Raw genomic sequence first — 15,221 nt, forward strand, 5'->3', positions numbered from 1 at the left:
CGCTAATTAACTAAACCGAAAAAACCGATCTAACGAAAAAAAACAGATCTAAGTTTTTTTTAAAAAAACCGATCAGTTTTCCTTCAAGAAAACCAAGGCAAATGGCGTCTACCTCGGCAGCTCCGGCGAACGGCGGCGGCGGCGGGGCGGCTCCGGCGATCGTCGGCGGCGGCGACGGGGTGGCGGCGGGTGGCGGCGGGTGGCGCTACGGGGTGGCGCGGGTGGCGGCGCGGCGGGTGGCGGTTGGGCTGTCCCGGGCCTCGGGCGGCGCTATAAAAAGGCCTCGGCCAGGGAGTCCTGGCCGGATACGGCCCTTAGGTCGGTTCAGACTTTTTTTAAAATAATTACGCTCAGAAAAAAACAAAAGAAATAATAAACGGACTCCAAAAATCCTGAAATAAAATTTCCCCGGCTTCTAAAATCAAGCCGCACAGGATGAACATTTATTTGGGGCCTAAATGCAATTTTGAAAAACGCGCATTTTTCCTAAATTCAAATAAAATAGCAAATAAAACCAAAATAAAATCTTATTTGATTTTTTTATTAAATCCTCAATATTTCTTTATTTTGGGAAAGTCATTTTATTCCCTCTCTCATATTTTTGTAATAGAAATAATTGAAGATAAAATAAATAAAATCAAATGATCCTATTTTCAAAATTTGAGAAAACTCAAATATGAAAATAACGAAATCCCCAACTCTCTCCGAGGGTCCTTGAGTTGCATAGAATTTCTAGGATCAACCAAAATGAAATAAAATATGATACGCAATGATGATCTAGTGTATAACATTCCAAATTGAAAATTTGGGATGTTACAGTTACTTTGCCATCATATTCTATGCGCTGACCCGTTTTCGGGCTTCAACGTATCATGTTGCAGTCTTTTCAGAGGACGAGTAAGGAGCCTTAGGTCGTGGTCTTTCACTGAGTGATGCCGTTGGAGTTGATGGACTCACTTTATCTTCCAAGCCTTCCGCTATTATCGTATTAGATGGCCTTAAGCCATATTTATTGTAATAAGTTCTCTTTTGAGACATTCAATGTAATAAGTGTGTGATTGCCACTCTGTTATAAATCCTTCGAGTACTGTGTGTGTCAGCATTACCGATCTAGGGATGACACTTATACACAGAGATCAGACAGTTTGAGGTATAGTCGCTACAAAGATGGTACCAGAGCATACACTGACTGTAGGACACGACCACTAAGCTAAAGCCCTAGATCACTATTCTCTTCTCATTTCTAACTCCTCTCCTTTTTCTACTCTTTAGGATGGCGGACGCAAGGAACAAGTTTGCGCAATTGGATGAAGACGCCCCCTTTGGAAGACACTTGAAGGAAGTCACTAGGTACTTAAACATTGGAATACCAAGATTCACCGGGACTTAGAACGCCACTTTACCAGAAGAGGAGCGATGTATGATTCAAGTTCAAATTCCAGGAAGGACATTCACACCAGTCACCAAACCCATCGAGTTTTCCTTTGATGCACCAACCTGGAGTCTAGGAAAGAGTATGGCAGCTCACATCACCATGGGATGCATTGGAGAAGTTTACCACAAGGAGCTTAAGGATACTATCTGCCAGATTTGTGGGCGCCGAGATGAGCAATGGGAGATGATTAGCACCAGGAAGGATAGATCCATTGCAGCTTTCATCCAGGAGTTAAACCAGCATATTCGTCGCCAGGAGAACCAGATGTGCGCAGGCATGATAGATCTTAAGAAGGCAATGACCAGGATCACGGAGCTTGAAGAGGAACTCAAGGCTACTCGTGAAGATTATGAGGAAGAAATCGTTGTACTAGTAGAAAGAAATGACGATCTAGAAAGGAAGCTAGGAGTATTTATGGGAGACCCTGCACCAGGAGGAGAAGATAAAGAACCCAAGGAGATTCGTCCGGAGGACTACATCATCATTGACGACACCGATTCAGACCCTGACGATAGCGATGATGACTATGTTGATGAAGCTGGAGCAGATGTCATGGAGTCATCGACCGATCAATATTTCTAGTTGACCACCAAAGTAGTAGTAGTAGTAGTCTACCATGTAAATAGTATAGTCCAAGCACTTTGTAATGATAGTTCTAGACTGATTGTATGCCTTGCTTGATTGATTGAGTGATATGATTGTGTTTGTCTCATGTGCATATGGGTAGTGTTTTTTCACTAGACCTCATTCTATTCTTTTCTCTTCTCTCTAAACCCTCAGATGCCTCTGAGACATGACCCCAGATTTACCTTTCGACCGGAGCTCACTCAGTTGATCCAGCAGCAGAATACCCTGATGCAGCTGTTAGTTCAGAACCAAGGAAACAACAACAACCCACCGCCACCACCACCACCAGTTGACAACTTAGCCCGTTTTCTGAGGTTGCAGCCGCCGGTGTTCTCCAGTAGCACCATCCGATAGTTGCAGATGATTGGATCTGCAGGATTGGTAGGGAGTTAACCACTGCTGGATGCACAGATGCTGAGAAGGTGCGTTTTGCCGCACACCAATTGGATGGACCAGCAGCCTCATGGTGGGAGAATTACACTGTCACTTATCGTATAACCAATGTCACATGGGATCAGTTCCAGGAAGCTTTCCATACTGCCCATGTATCAGCAGGAGCTATCGCCATAAAGAAGCATGAGTTTCGCAACTTACGCCAAGGAGGACGCACTGTTAGCAAGTTATGCTCCAGATGAGTTTAGCAAGTTAGCACGTTATGCTCCAGATGACGTTGCTACGGATGCAGCTAAGAAGGAGAAGTTTCTGGAGGGACTGAATGATGAGCTAAGCATGCAGTTGATGGTAGCAAATTTTAATAACTACCATGAGTTGGTGTATAGAGCTCTCATGCTTGAAAGGAAGCAACAACAGATTGATAGCCGCAAGAGGAAGTATGGACAGGGGAAGTATAATTCTGGAGCCCAGCAGAGACCCCATTTCACCCCGAACTCGGGAGGACTTGTTCATAACCATGGAGGCCACACTCATAATGGAGGAAGTTCGCACAACCATAATGGCCCCAAGAACGGCAATGGTAATGGAGGAAGTAGTGCACAGAACCGTTCCAACCCCGCAACACCGCAGAGAAGGATCTAAGCCACGTTACTTGCTACAAGTGTCAGAAGACCGAACATTACGCCAATGAATGTCCTGAAGCTAAGAATGGAAATGGCAATGGAAGCTCTGGGAAGAAGCCCAACCCTTTCAACAGGGGACAAGTGAACAACGTTAATGTGGAGGAGATCGAAGCCTAGCCAGACGCAGTAATTGGTAAGTTTTTGGTTGAGTCTTTTACTGCAGTCGTTCTTTTTTATACTGGTGCATCGCATTCATACATATCGAGGGGATTTGTGGATAAGTATAACCTGCCCACTAGAGTACTTAGGACACCCATGTTAGTAACCTCACTCGGAGCAGAGTATATGGCAAGCCATGGATGTTTTCAGATGCCATTGGCCATAGGTAGGCATGTTTTCCCCTCCGATCTTATAATTTTGGAATCGCAAGATTTGGATGTGATTCTGGGTATGGATTGGCTATCGATGTATGGAGGAAACATCGATTGCGCCAGTAAGACGATTTTACTCACCACCCCAGGAGGAAGAAGGATCAAGTATGTATCCCGGCATGTGTCGAATAGGACTCAAGTAAATTGCTTATCGGGAGTAGTACAGGAGGAAGTACCAGTGGTGAAGGAATTTCCACATGTATTTCCAGAAGAGTTGCCAGGCATACCACCGGATAGAGACATAGAGTTTTTGATAGAGCTTTTGCCAGGCACAGGGCCAATATCTAAGAGACCGTACAGGATGCCCGCACAGGATTTAGAAGAAATTAAGAAGCAGATCAAGGAGTTACTGGATAAGGGATACATTCGCCCAAGCTCGTCACCTTGGGGATCACCAGTACTTCTAGTGGAGAAGAAGGATGGATCCTTAAGGATGGTTGTTGATTATCGTGGATTGAATGAAGTAACGTTCAAGAACAAGTACCCACTGCCGATGATCAATGATTTGTTTGATCAGCTCCAAGGAGCTAAGGTGTTTTCCAAGATCAATCTGCGATCAGGTTATCACCAGTTGAAGATTCGAGAGCAGGACATACCTAAGACAGCTTTTACCACAAGGTATGGGCTATATGAGTATACCGTTATGTCATTTGGCCTGACTAACGCACCCGCCTACTTTATGAACATGATGAACAAGGTGTTTATGGAGTTTTTGGATAAGTTTGTCGTAGTGTTCATTGATGATATTCTGGTTTACTGAAGAATGAAGAAGAACGTAAAGAACACTTGCGTTTGGTACTTGGCAAGCTCAGGGAACATCAGTTATACACCAAGTTCAGCAAGTGTGAGTTTTGGTTGAAGGAAGTTGGATTTCTTGGACATGTTATATCTGGAGAAGGAATAGCAGTAGACCCCAACAAAGTTGTCACCGTGACAAATTGGGAAGCACCCACGATAGTTGGAGAGATCTGGAGTTTTCTTGGACTCGTAGGATACTACTAGAGGTTCATTGAGAATTTCTCAAAGATTACTAAACCAATGACGGAGTTGTTAAAGAAGGGCACCAAGTTCAATTGGACCGAGGAATGTGAGGCCAGTTTCCAAGAGTTCAAGAGATTCTTGGTTACATCACCGGTGTTGATTCTACCCGATCAATAAAAGGATTATGAAGTGTATTGCGATGCTTCTCGTCGAGGACTTGGAGCCGTGCTTATGCAGGAAGGAAGAGTTGTTTCATATGCCTCACGACAGTTTAAACCTCATGAGTTAAACTATGCTACGCATGATTTGGAGTTAGCAGCCGTAGTGCATGCGTTGAAGACATGGAGACATTTTCTCATCGGAAACCATTGTGAGGTATACACGAATCACGGATCACAAGAGTTTGAAGTATATCTTCACACAGAAGGAGTTGAATCTCAGGCAGAGGAGATGGTTGGAATTCATTAAGGATTATGACATGAAGTTGCACTATCATCCCGGAAAGGCTAACGTAGTAGCCGATGCGTTGAGCCGCAAGAGTCATGACAATACCCTCATGACCGGAGGATTACCCAGGGAGTTAGAAGAAGACCTTCGTGAGCTATGTTTGGAGATAGTTCCGAGAGGTTATGTAGCAGCTTTGGAGATTCAGTCCACTTTGATGGATAAGATCAGAGAAGCACAAAAGACGGACATGGAGATTGCCGAGATAAAGGAAAGGATGAGCAAAGGAAAAGATAAGGGATTTCGTGAGGATGAGCGTGATACTTTATGGTTTGAGGACCGCGTATATGTGCCAAAAGATCAGGAGATCAGGAAGTTGATTCTGCAAAAGGCCCATGATTCGCCATATTCGATTCACCCAGGAAATACCAAGATGTATCTAGATTTGAAGGACAGGTTCTGGTGGACCGGTATGAAGAAGGATATTGCGGAGTATGTAGCAGTTTGTGATGTATGTCAGAGAGTGAAGGCAGAACATCATAAGCCAGCAGGATTGCTACATCCATTGCCTATACCCGAATGGACGTGGAATAAACTAGGCATGGATTTTATCACGGGATTGCCCAGGACTCGTTCAGGCTATGACTCGATATGGGTTGTAGTTGATCGATTGATGAAAGTAGCCCTTTTCATCCCAGTAAAGACCACTTACACCAGTTCTAAGTTGGCAAAGATCTATACGACCAAGATCGTATGTATGCATGGAATTCCAAGGACCATTGTATCAGATAGAGGAACCCAGTTTACCCCAAAGTTTTGGAATCAGTTGCATGAAACTTTGGGAACCAGACTAGAGTTCAGTACAACTTTTCACCCGTAAACAGATGGACAGACTGAAAGAGTAAATCAAATTCTGGAGGACATATTGAGAGCTTGTATGCTAGACTATGGATCTAGTTGGGACGATAATTTGCCTTGTGCAGAGTTCTCTTATAACAACAGTTATCAAGCCAGTTTGAAGATGGCCCCTTTCAAAGCACTGTACGGAAGGAGGTGCAGAACACCGTTGTTATGGGACGAAGTTGGAGACCGATAGTTGTTTGGACCAGATTGGATTAAAGAGTCTGAAGAGAAGATTAAGCTGATTCATGATAGACTCAAGATAGCCCAATCCAGGCAGAAGAGTTATGCGGATTCAAAATGCAAGGAGACAACCTACGAAGTCGGAGACAGAGCGTATCTTCGAGTATCACCACTCCGAGGAGTGAAGCGTTTTGGAGTTAAGGGAAAGTTAGCACCACATTTTGCGGGACCATACAGAGTTTTGGTGCGTATGGGAGAAGTTTCTTACAAGTTGGAACTACCCGAAGGATTGTCCGGAGTTCACGATGTTTTCCACGTTTCTCAGTTGAAGAAGTGCCACGCGGAGATGGCAGAAATTCCTTTGAGAGATATAGTGCCACTAGAAGCAATACAGTTAGATAGCGATTTGACCTACGAGGAGAAACCAGTCAAGATACTCGAGTTTACCAGTCGAGTTACAAGCAGCAAGGTTATCAAATTTTGCAAGGTTCAGTGGAGTCACCATACCGAGGATGAAGCCACTTGGGAACGAGAAGAAGACTTACGAAAGGATCACCCTCACCTGTTTTCTAGCCAACCCGAATCTCGAGGGCGAGATTCATCTTAAGGGGGGTAGGTTTGTAACATCCCAAATTTTCAATTTGGAATGTTATACATTAGAGCATCATTGCATATCATGTTTTATTGCATTTTGGTTGATCCTAGAAAATTCCACGCAACTCAAGGACCTACGGAGAGAGTTGGGGATTTCGTTATTTTCATATTTGGGTTTTTCTCGAATTATGAAAAGAGGATCGTTTGATTTAATTATTTTTCTCTGAATTATTTCTTTTATTAAAAATAAAAGAGAGAGGATAAAATGACTTCCTCAAAATAAAGAAATATCAGAGATTTAATACTAAAATAAAATAGGATTTTTATTCGGAGTTTTATCGCTATTTTATTTGAATTAGGAAAAAAGTGTGTTTTTCAAAATTGCGTTTTAGGCCCAAATAAATGTTCACCTTGTCCGGCTTATTTTTAGAGGACAGGGAAAATTTATTTCGGGATTTTTGGAGTCGGTTTAGTATTTCTTTTCTTTCTTTTTCTGCATGTCGAAATTATTTTAAAAAAAAGTCGACCGACTTAGGGCCGTATTCGGCCAGGACTTCTCGGGCCGGCCTTTAAAAGCCGCTACCTCGAGGCCCGTTCAACTCGCCCTGCCACCTGAACCCTAACCCTAAGCCGCCACCGCCAGCCGCCGCCACGCACCACCGCCCGCGCCCCGCGCCGCTGCCCCGCCACCCGCGCCGCCTTGCCGGAGCTCGCCACCGTCCCGCCGTTGCTCTCGCTACCGCCGACTCACCGGACCCTGCCGGAGTTCGAGGTAGCCACCGGTTTTTTTAAAACCGATCAGTTTTATTTTGTAAACCCTAGATCCATTTTTCTTTTATATCCGGTTCGGTTTTTTTGTTTAGTTATTTAGCGAACACCCACTTTTACGTTCGGTTTTACGAACGGTTTTCACCGTTTAGCCGTAGACAACGAACATTCGTTCGTTAGCCTGTTCGTCAGTTTTTCTTTTTCTCGGATTTTCCGCGATTATTTTCAATCGTGATTTCTGATCCGATTTTCGTTCTAGTATAACTTTTCGCTTGTTTATCGGAATCAGGCGATTCAAGCGCCTAGAGTTTCGTCTCGAAACCCTCTTTCCGTTTAATCAACTTAAACAAGTTTTTGCTACTATAAAATTTGACCTAGTTCCAGATTAGTAAACGAAGCTTGTTTCTCTCGCCATTTGAGTTTTGTTGCTTCGTTTGATTTGATTCTTTTTGCCAACCGGATTTCTTAAGTTGAACTTTCTGGTTAGATCTCTTATTTGAGTTTTACCCGTGCTTTTTCTTGATTGCTTATTGTATGGTTGTTTGATTGCGATAGAGTACTTGTAGTGCGAAGCGTGCTACATCGAGTCTCTAGGTTTCGTGGATCATCAGCAAGGCAAGTAACACTTTGATCGTACCTATTACTTCCCAGTTTTCATTGCATTAGATCAACCCTCAAACATTGCATGGTTAGGATCTGAATTAAATTGTGGTGTTGGGAAGTAGACGAGGTAGTACCTATTCACCTGTTTATTATCAAACCCTGGGAGTTACTTCTACGTTGCTTATATCGCTATGCTATGCTTGTAGACGTGGATTGGGTTTGAGTGTATTCATGACAGATGTGAGATTGTTTAATTAAATGTTATCTTAAGGTGGCAACTTTAATACACATCTGGGTGGATTGAGGCACCTGGGGTATCTAGTGACTGCCTGTATTTTTGGAAATCCCGGGGTACCGTGTGATTTTCCTATGGACCGCCACCCAGGCTCAAAGGGATCATAAGATTATTCATACTGGAAACTTCCGTGTGCAGCCACATGCCATTATGGGCTCAGGCATAGTTGATTAAGTCATGTGAACTCTTACAGTGGTAGAATAGCAGATGTAGGGGATTGTAGGTGTACCGGTCTACCCATCGTAAGGCGCTAACGCTTCTGAAAGACTGTGTCTCAGCCATCCGTTTCTCACCATGTAGTGCGAGAAATCTAACGGAGGAGATCGAGTCTTGTGGGGAAAAGTGCACAAACCTGTAACATCCCAAATTTTCAATTTGGAATGTTATACATTATATCATCATTGCATATCATATTTTATTTTGCATTTTGGTTGATCCTAGAAATTCTACGCAACTCAAGGACCCACGGAGAGAGTTGGGGATTTCGTTATTTTCATATTTCAGTTTTCTCAAATTTGGAGAATATGAATTATTTTATCATCAATTATTTTTATTACAAAAATATGAGAGAGGGAATAAAATGACTTTCCCAAAATAAAGAAATATTGAGGATTTAATAATAAAGTCAAATAAGATTTTATTTCGGAGTTTCTCGGTATTTAATTTGAATCTAGGAAAAATGTGCGTTTTTCAAAATTGCATTTAGGCCCCAAATAAATGTTCACCTTGTGCGGCTTGATTTTAGAAGCCTGGGAAAATTTATTTTGGGATTTTTGGAGTCCGTTTAGTATTTCTTTTTATTTTTCTTCTATGCGTAATTATTAAAAAAAAGATGAACCGACCTTGGTCCGTGTCCGACTAGGACTCCCGGCCCGTTAGGCTATATAAGCCGGGGGAGAGGCCCAGCTGAAACCCTAGCCCCGCCCCAGCCGCCCCAAGCCGCCGCCGCGCCGCCGCCGTCGCACGCCGCCCGAGGTTTGCCGCCTCGATTTCCGCACCGGTTTTTTTTCGAAAAACCGTTCGGTTTTTCCGTCGGTTTTTTTCTAGTTTAGTTTTATTTTAAATAGATCGGTTTTTCCAGTTTATTTAAATAGCGAGCGTTCATCCGTTCGTTCATTCTAGCGAACGTTCATCGTTTTTCTTTTTCTCGGATTTAATCCGCGATTTTTCTGATCGCGATTCCTGATCCGATTTTCCTTTTAGTATAACTTTTCGCTCGTTTATCAGAATCACGCGATTCAAGCGCCTGGAGTTTAGTCTCGAAATCCTCTATCTATTTAAGCAACTTAAACAAGTTTTTGCTACTGTAAAATTTGCCTTAGATCCATATTAGTAGAATGAAGTTGTTTTCTTTCGCCGTTTGACTTTCGTTGCTTCATTCGATTTGATTCTTTTTGCAAACCGGAGTTCTTAAGTTGAACCTTCTGGTTAGATCTCTTATTCGAGTTTTACCTGTGCATTAGATGAGTACTTATTGTATGCTTGTTTTTTGCTTGCGATAGAGTACCCGGAGTGCGCCGCTTGTTACTTCGAATCACTAGGTTTCCCGGATCAACAGCAAGGCAAGTAACACTTTGATCATACCTTTCCTACTACCCAGTTTTATTGCATTAGATCAATCCTCACACATTGCATGATTAGGATCTAATTAAATTGTGGGATGGGAAGTAGTTGAGGTAGTACCTATTACCTGATTATTATCAAACCTTTGGGAGTTACTTCTGCGTTTGCTTATTATGCCATGCTATGCCAGTAGACGTGGATTGGGTGAGTGATATCCATGACAGATGTGAGTTTTTTAATTAGTGGTTTATCTAAGGTGGCAACTTAAATACACATATGGGTGGATTGAGGCACCTGGGTATTCCAGGACTTGCTTGTTTTCTTTTGGACCGCCACCCAGGCTCAAAGGGATCATGAGACTATTCATACTAGAAACTTCCGTGTGCAGCCACAAGCTATTATGGGCTCTAGCATAGTTGACTAAGTCGTGCGAACTCTTACAGTGGTAGACTAGCAGATGTAGGGGATGTAGGTGGTACGGTCTACCCGATCGTAAGGTGCTAGCGCTTCTGAAAGACTATGTCTCGGTCATCCGTCTTCTCAAACACCCTGTAGTGCGAGAAACCAAACGGAGGCGATCGAGTCTTGTGGGGAAAAGTGCGCAAACCTCTGCAGAGTGTAATAAACTAATCATGGTTAGCCGTGTCCCCGGTTATGGACATCTTGAGTACCTAGTACCTGGATTATCATGTGAATCTCAACATGTTACTCTAAATTAATTTTGTTGGGTTTTGTTTAATGATGATGCTTAATTGGGATTGAGAATGATGTCAACCATTCTCAATGTTTAACAACTACCATGATAGTAATTAAATTTATTCCTTTGAAGTAGGGAAAAATTGGCTTTACGCAAAACTGTAACCATAGAGCTTTCCACCAGCCAAATATGCATATAGTATAGCTGTTTCATTCCATTACTCTCTATGTGTTACATTGCCAGCATATTCTAAGTGCTGACCCATTTTGGGCTGCAACGTTAATGTTGCAGACTTTTCAGACGATGATTAAGGAGTTTTTAGGTCGTGGTTCTATACTCAGTGATGCCGTTGGAGTTGATGGACTCACTTATCTTCCAAGCCTTCCGCTGTTATCGTTATTAGATGGCCTTAAGCCATATTTATTGTAATAAGTTCTCTTTTGAGACACTCGATGTAATAAGTGTAGGATTGCTACTCTGTTATAAATCCTCCGAGTACTTTGTGGTGTCAGCATTACTGATCCAGGAATGACACCGGAGCACAGAGATCAGATTGTTTGAGGTCTGGTCGCTATAGAGGTGGTATCAGAGCACACGCTGACTGTAGGACACGACCACTAAGCTAAAGACCTAGATCACTATTCACTCTCTTCTCTTCTGACCTCTCATGTTTTCTACTCTTTAGGATGGCGGATGCAAGGAACAAGTTCACGCAACCAGATGAAGATACACCCTTTGGACGTCACTTGAAGAAAGTCACTAGATACCTGAACATAGGAATACCAAGCTTCACCGGAACCTACAATGCCACTTTACCTGAAGAAGAGCGCTGGATGATTCAAGTTCAAGTTCCAGGAAGGACGTTCATGCCAGTCACTGAGCCCATAGAGTTTTCTTTTGATGCACCAACTTGGAGTCTGGGAATGAGCATGGCAGCTCAGATCGCCATGGGACGCATTGGAGAAGTCTACCGCAATGACCTCAAGGATACAATCTACCAGATTTGTGGGCACCGAGATGAGCACTGGGAGATGATCAGCACCAGGAAGGATAGATCAATTGCAGCTTTTATCCAGGAGTTAAACCAGCACATTCGACGACAGGAGAACCAGATGTGTGCCGACATGATAGATCTGAAGAAGGTTAAGGCTAGAATCAAGGAACTGGAGGAAGAACTCAAGGCTACACGTGAAGATTATGAAGAAGAAATTGAAGTATTGGTTGAGAAGAATGACGACCTGATCAAGAAGATTGGAATATTTATGGGAGGCCCTACACCAGTAGAAGAAGACGAAGAACCCAAGGAGATTAGCCCGGAAGACTACATCATCATCGACGACACAGACTCAGACCCAGAAGAAAGCGATGATGACTATGTTGATGAAGCTGGAGCAGATATCATGGAGTCTGCAACCGAAGAATATTTCTAGTAGACCACCTCATGAGTAGTAGTAGTCCACCATGTAAATATAGTAGTCCGAGCACTTTTGCGATAGTTAGATCGATTGTATGCCCTTGTTTTATTGAATGAAGTGAATTGTTTGCTTTTGCCTCATGTGCATATGGGTAGTGTTTTCTCTTTAGACCCCCTCTATTCTTACATCTCATCTTTTCTAAACCCTCAGATGCCTCCGAGACGTGACCCCGGATTTACCTTTCCACCGGAGCTCACCCAGTTGATCCAGTAGCAGAACACATTGATGCAGTTGCTAGTCCAGAATCAGAATCAGGGGAACAACAACAACAACAACCCACCACCACCACCACATGTTGATCACTTAGCCCGTTTTCTTAGGCTGAATCCGCCGGTGTTTTCCAGTAGCACCGAGCCGATAGTAGCAGATGATTGGCTTTGCAAGACAGCTAGATAGTTGACCACAGCAGGATGCACAGATGTGGAGAAGGTGAAGTTTGCCGCACATCAACTTGAAGGACCCGCAGCATCATGGTGGGAGAATTTCACAGCCACTTTCCCTGTCGACACTGTCACATGGGACCAGTTTCAGCAGGCTTTTCGCACTGCACATGTTTCAGCAGGAGCTATGGCCATGAAGAAGCGTGAGTTTCGCAACTTGTGCCAAGGAGGACGGACAGTTGGCCATTATGTGGAGGACTTTAGTAAGTTAGCACGTTATGCCCCAGATGACGTCGCTACAGATGCAGCTAAGCAGGAGAAGTTTCTGGAAGGACTGAATGATGAGTTGAGCATGCAGTTGATGGTAGCAACCTTCAACAATTACCAGGAGTTGGTAGATCGTGCTCTTATGATTGAAGGGAAGCAGCAGCAAATTGAGAATCGCAAGAGGAAGTATGGACAAGGAAAGTACACTTCAGGAGCTCAGCAGAAGCCACGTTTTACCCCTAGACCAGGAGGACATTTTCAGCATACCCATGGAGGAGGTAGCTCGCACAATCACAATGGCACCAGGAATGGTAATGGGAATGGAGGAAGCAACGACCAGAATCGCACCAACCCATCAACCCCAGCCAAGAAAGACCTGAGCCAAGTCACTTGCTTTAAGTGTTCGAAGACCGGACATTATGCCAATGAATGCCCTGAAATACAAAATGGAAATGGCAATGGAAGCTCTGGGAAGAAGCCGAACCCTTTCAACAAGGGACATGTGAACCACGTTAGCGTGGAGGAGGTTGAAGCTCATCCTGATGCAGTAATAGGTAAGTTTTTGGTTAAGTCATTTACTGCACTCGTTCTTTTTGATACTGGTGCATCGCATTCATACATCTCAAGGGGATTTGTGGATAAGTATAACCTGTCAACCCAAGCCCTTAGGTTACCCATGTTAGTAACCTCGCCTGGAGCAGAGTATGTGGCTAGTCTATGGTGTGATCGGTTACCATTAAGGATTGGTAACTGTGTTTTTCCCTCAGACCTAATAGTATTGGCATCACAAGGATTGGATGTGATATTAGGCATGGATTGGTTATCAAAGTATGAAGGGAATATTGAATGCGCTAGTAAGTCAATTTTGCTTACCACCCCAGAAGGGAGAAGGATCAAGTATGTATCCCGACATGTGCCGAAGAGGACTCAAGTAAATTGCTTAACAGGAGTTGTGCAGGAGGAAGTACCAGTGGTAAGGGATTTCCCTAAAGTATTTCCAGAAGAGTTGCCAGGCATGCCACCGGATAGAGATATTGAGTTTTTGATTGAGCTATTGCCAGGCACCGGGCCAATATCAAAGAGACCATATAGGATGCCAGCAAAGGATTTGGTAGAAATTAAGAAGCAGATTAAGGAGTTACTGGATAAAGGATATATTCACCCAAGTTCTTCTCCTTGGGGATCGCCCGTACTTCTAGTGGAGAAGAAGGATGGATCGTTAAGAATGGTTGTTGATTATTGAGGATTGAATGAAGTAACAATTAAGAACAAGTACCCACTACCAATGATTAATGATCTGTTTGATCGATTGTAAGGAGCTAAGGTATTTTCCAAGATCGATCTGCGATCAGGATACCACCAGTTGAAGATCCGAGAACAGGATATTCCTAAGACAGCTTTTACCACCAGGTATGGGCTGTACGAGTATACCGTTATGTCATTTGGTCTGACTAACGCACCTGCCTATTTTATGAACATGATGAACAAAGTATTTATGGAGTTTTTGGATAAGTTCGTCGTAGTGTTCATTGATGATATCCTGGTCTACTCGAATAATGAAGAGGAGCATAAGGAGCATTTGCGTTTGGTACTTGGAAAGCTTAGAGAACATCAAATTATATGCCAAGTTCAGCAAATGTGAGTTTTGGTTGAAGGAAGTAGGATTCCTTGGACACGTTATATCTGGAGAAGGTATAGCAGTAGATCCTACCAAAGTAGATACCGTGACCAAGTGGGAAGCACCAACAACAGTTGGAGAGATCCGGAGTTTTCTTGGACTCGCCAGATACTACCGGAGATTCATTGAGAATTTCTCAAAGATTGCAAAGCCTATGCCGGAGTTATTAAAGAAAGATACCAAGTTCATATGGACGGAGGAATGTGAGGCTAGTTTCCAGGACTTGAAGAAACGTTTGGTTACCTCACCAGTGTTGATTTTGCCAGACCAGACCAAAGATTATGAGGTGTATTGCGACGCTTCACGTCGAGGACTTGGAGCAGTGCTTATGCAGGAAGGGAGAGTTGTTTCATATGCCTCAAGACAACTGAAGCCTCATGAGTTGAATTATGCTACGCATGATTTGGAGTTAGCAGCCGTAGTGCATGCTTTGAAAACATGGAGGCATTTCCTCATTGGAAACCATTGTGAGGTGTACACGGATCATAAGAGTTTGAAGTACATTTTCACACAGAAGGAGTTGAATCTCAGACAAAGGAGATGGTTGGAGCTCATCAAGGATTACGATATGAGATTGCATTACCATCCCGGAAAGGAAAATGTAGTAGCTGACACATTAAGCCATAAGAACCATGTCAATACATTAATGACGGGAGAAATACCAAGGGAGTTAGCCAAAAATCTTCGAGAGTTATGTTTGGAAATAGTTCCGAGAGGCTATGTAGCAGCATTGGAGATTCAGTCAACTTTGATGAATAGAATCAGAGAAGCTCAGAAGACTGACAAAGAGATTGCCTCAATAAAGGAGAAACTGAGCAAAGGAAAAGCTAAAGGATTTCGTGAGGATGAGCACGACACCCTATGGTTTGAAGACCGTGTTTACG

This window comes from Triticum urartu, chromosome 4, assembly GCF_003073215.2.
Source record: "Triticum urartu cultivar G1812 chromosome 4, Tu2.1, whole genome shotgun sequence".
Classification (NCBI taxonomy): Eukaryota; Viridiplantae; Streptophyta; class Magnoliopsida; order Poales; family Poaceae; genus Triticum; species Triticum urartu.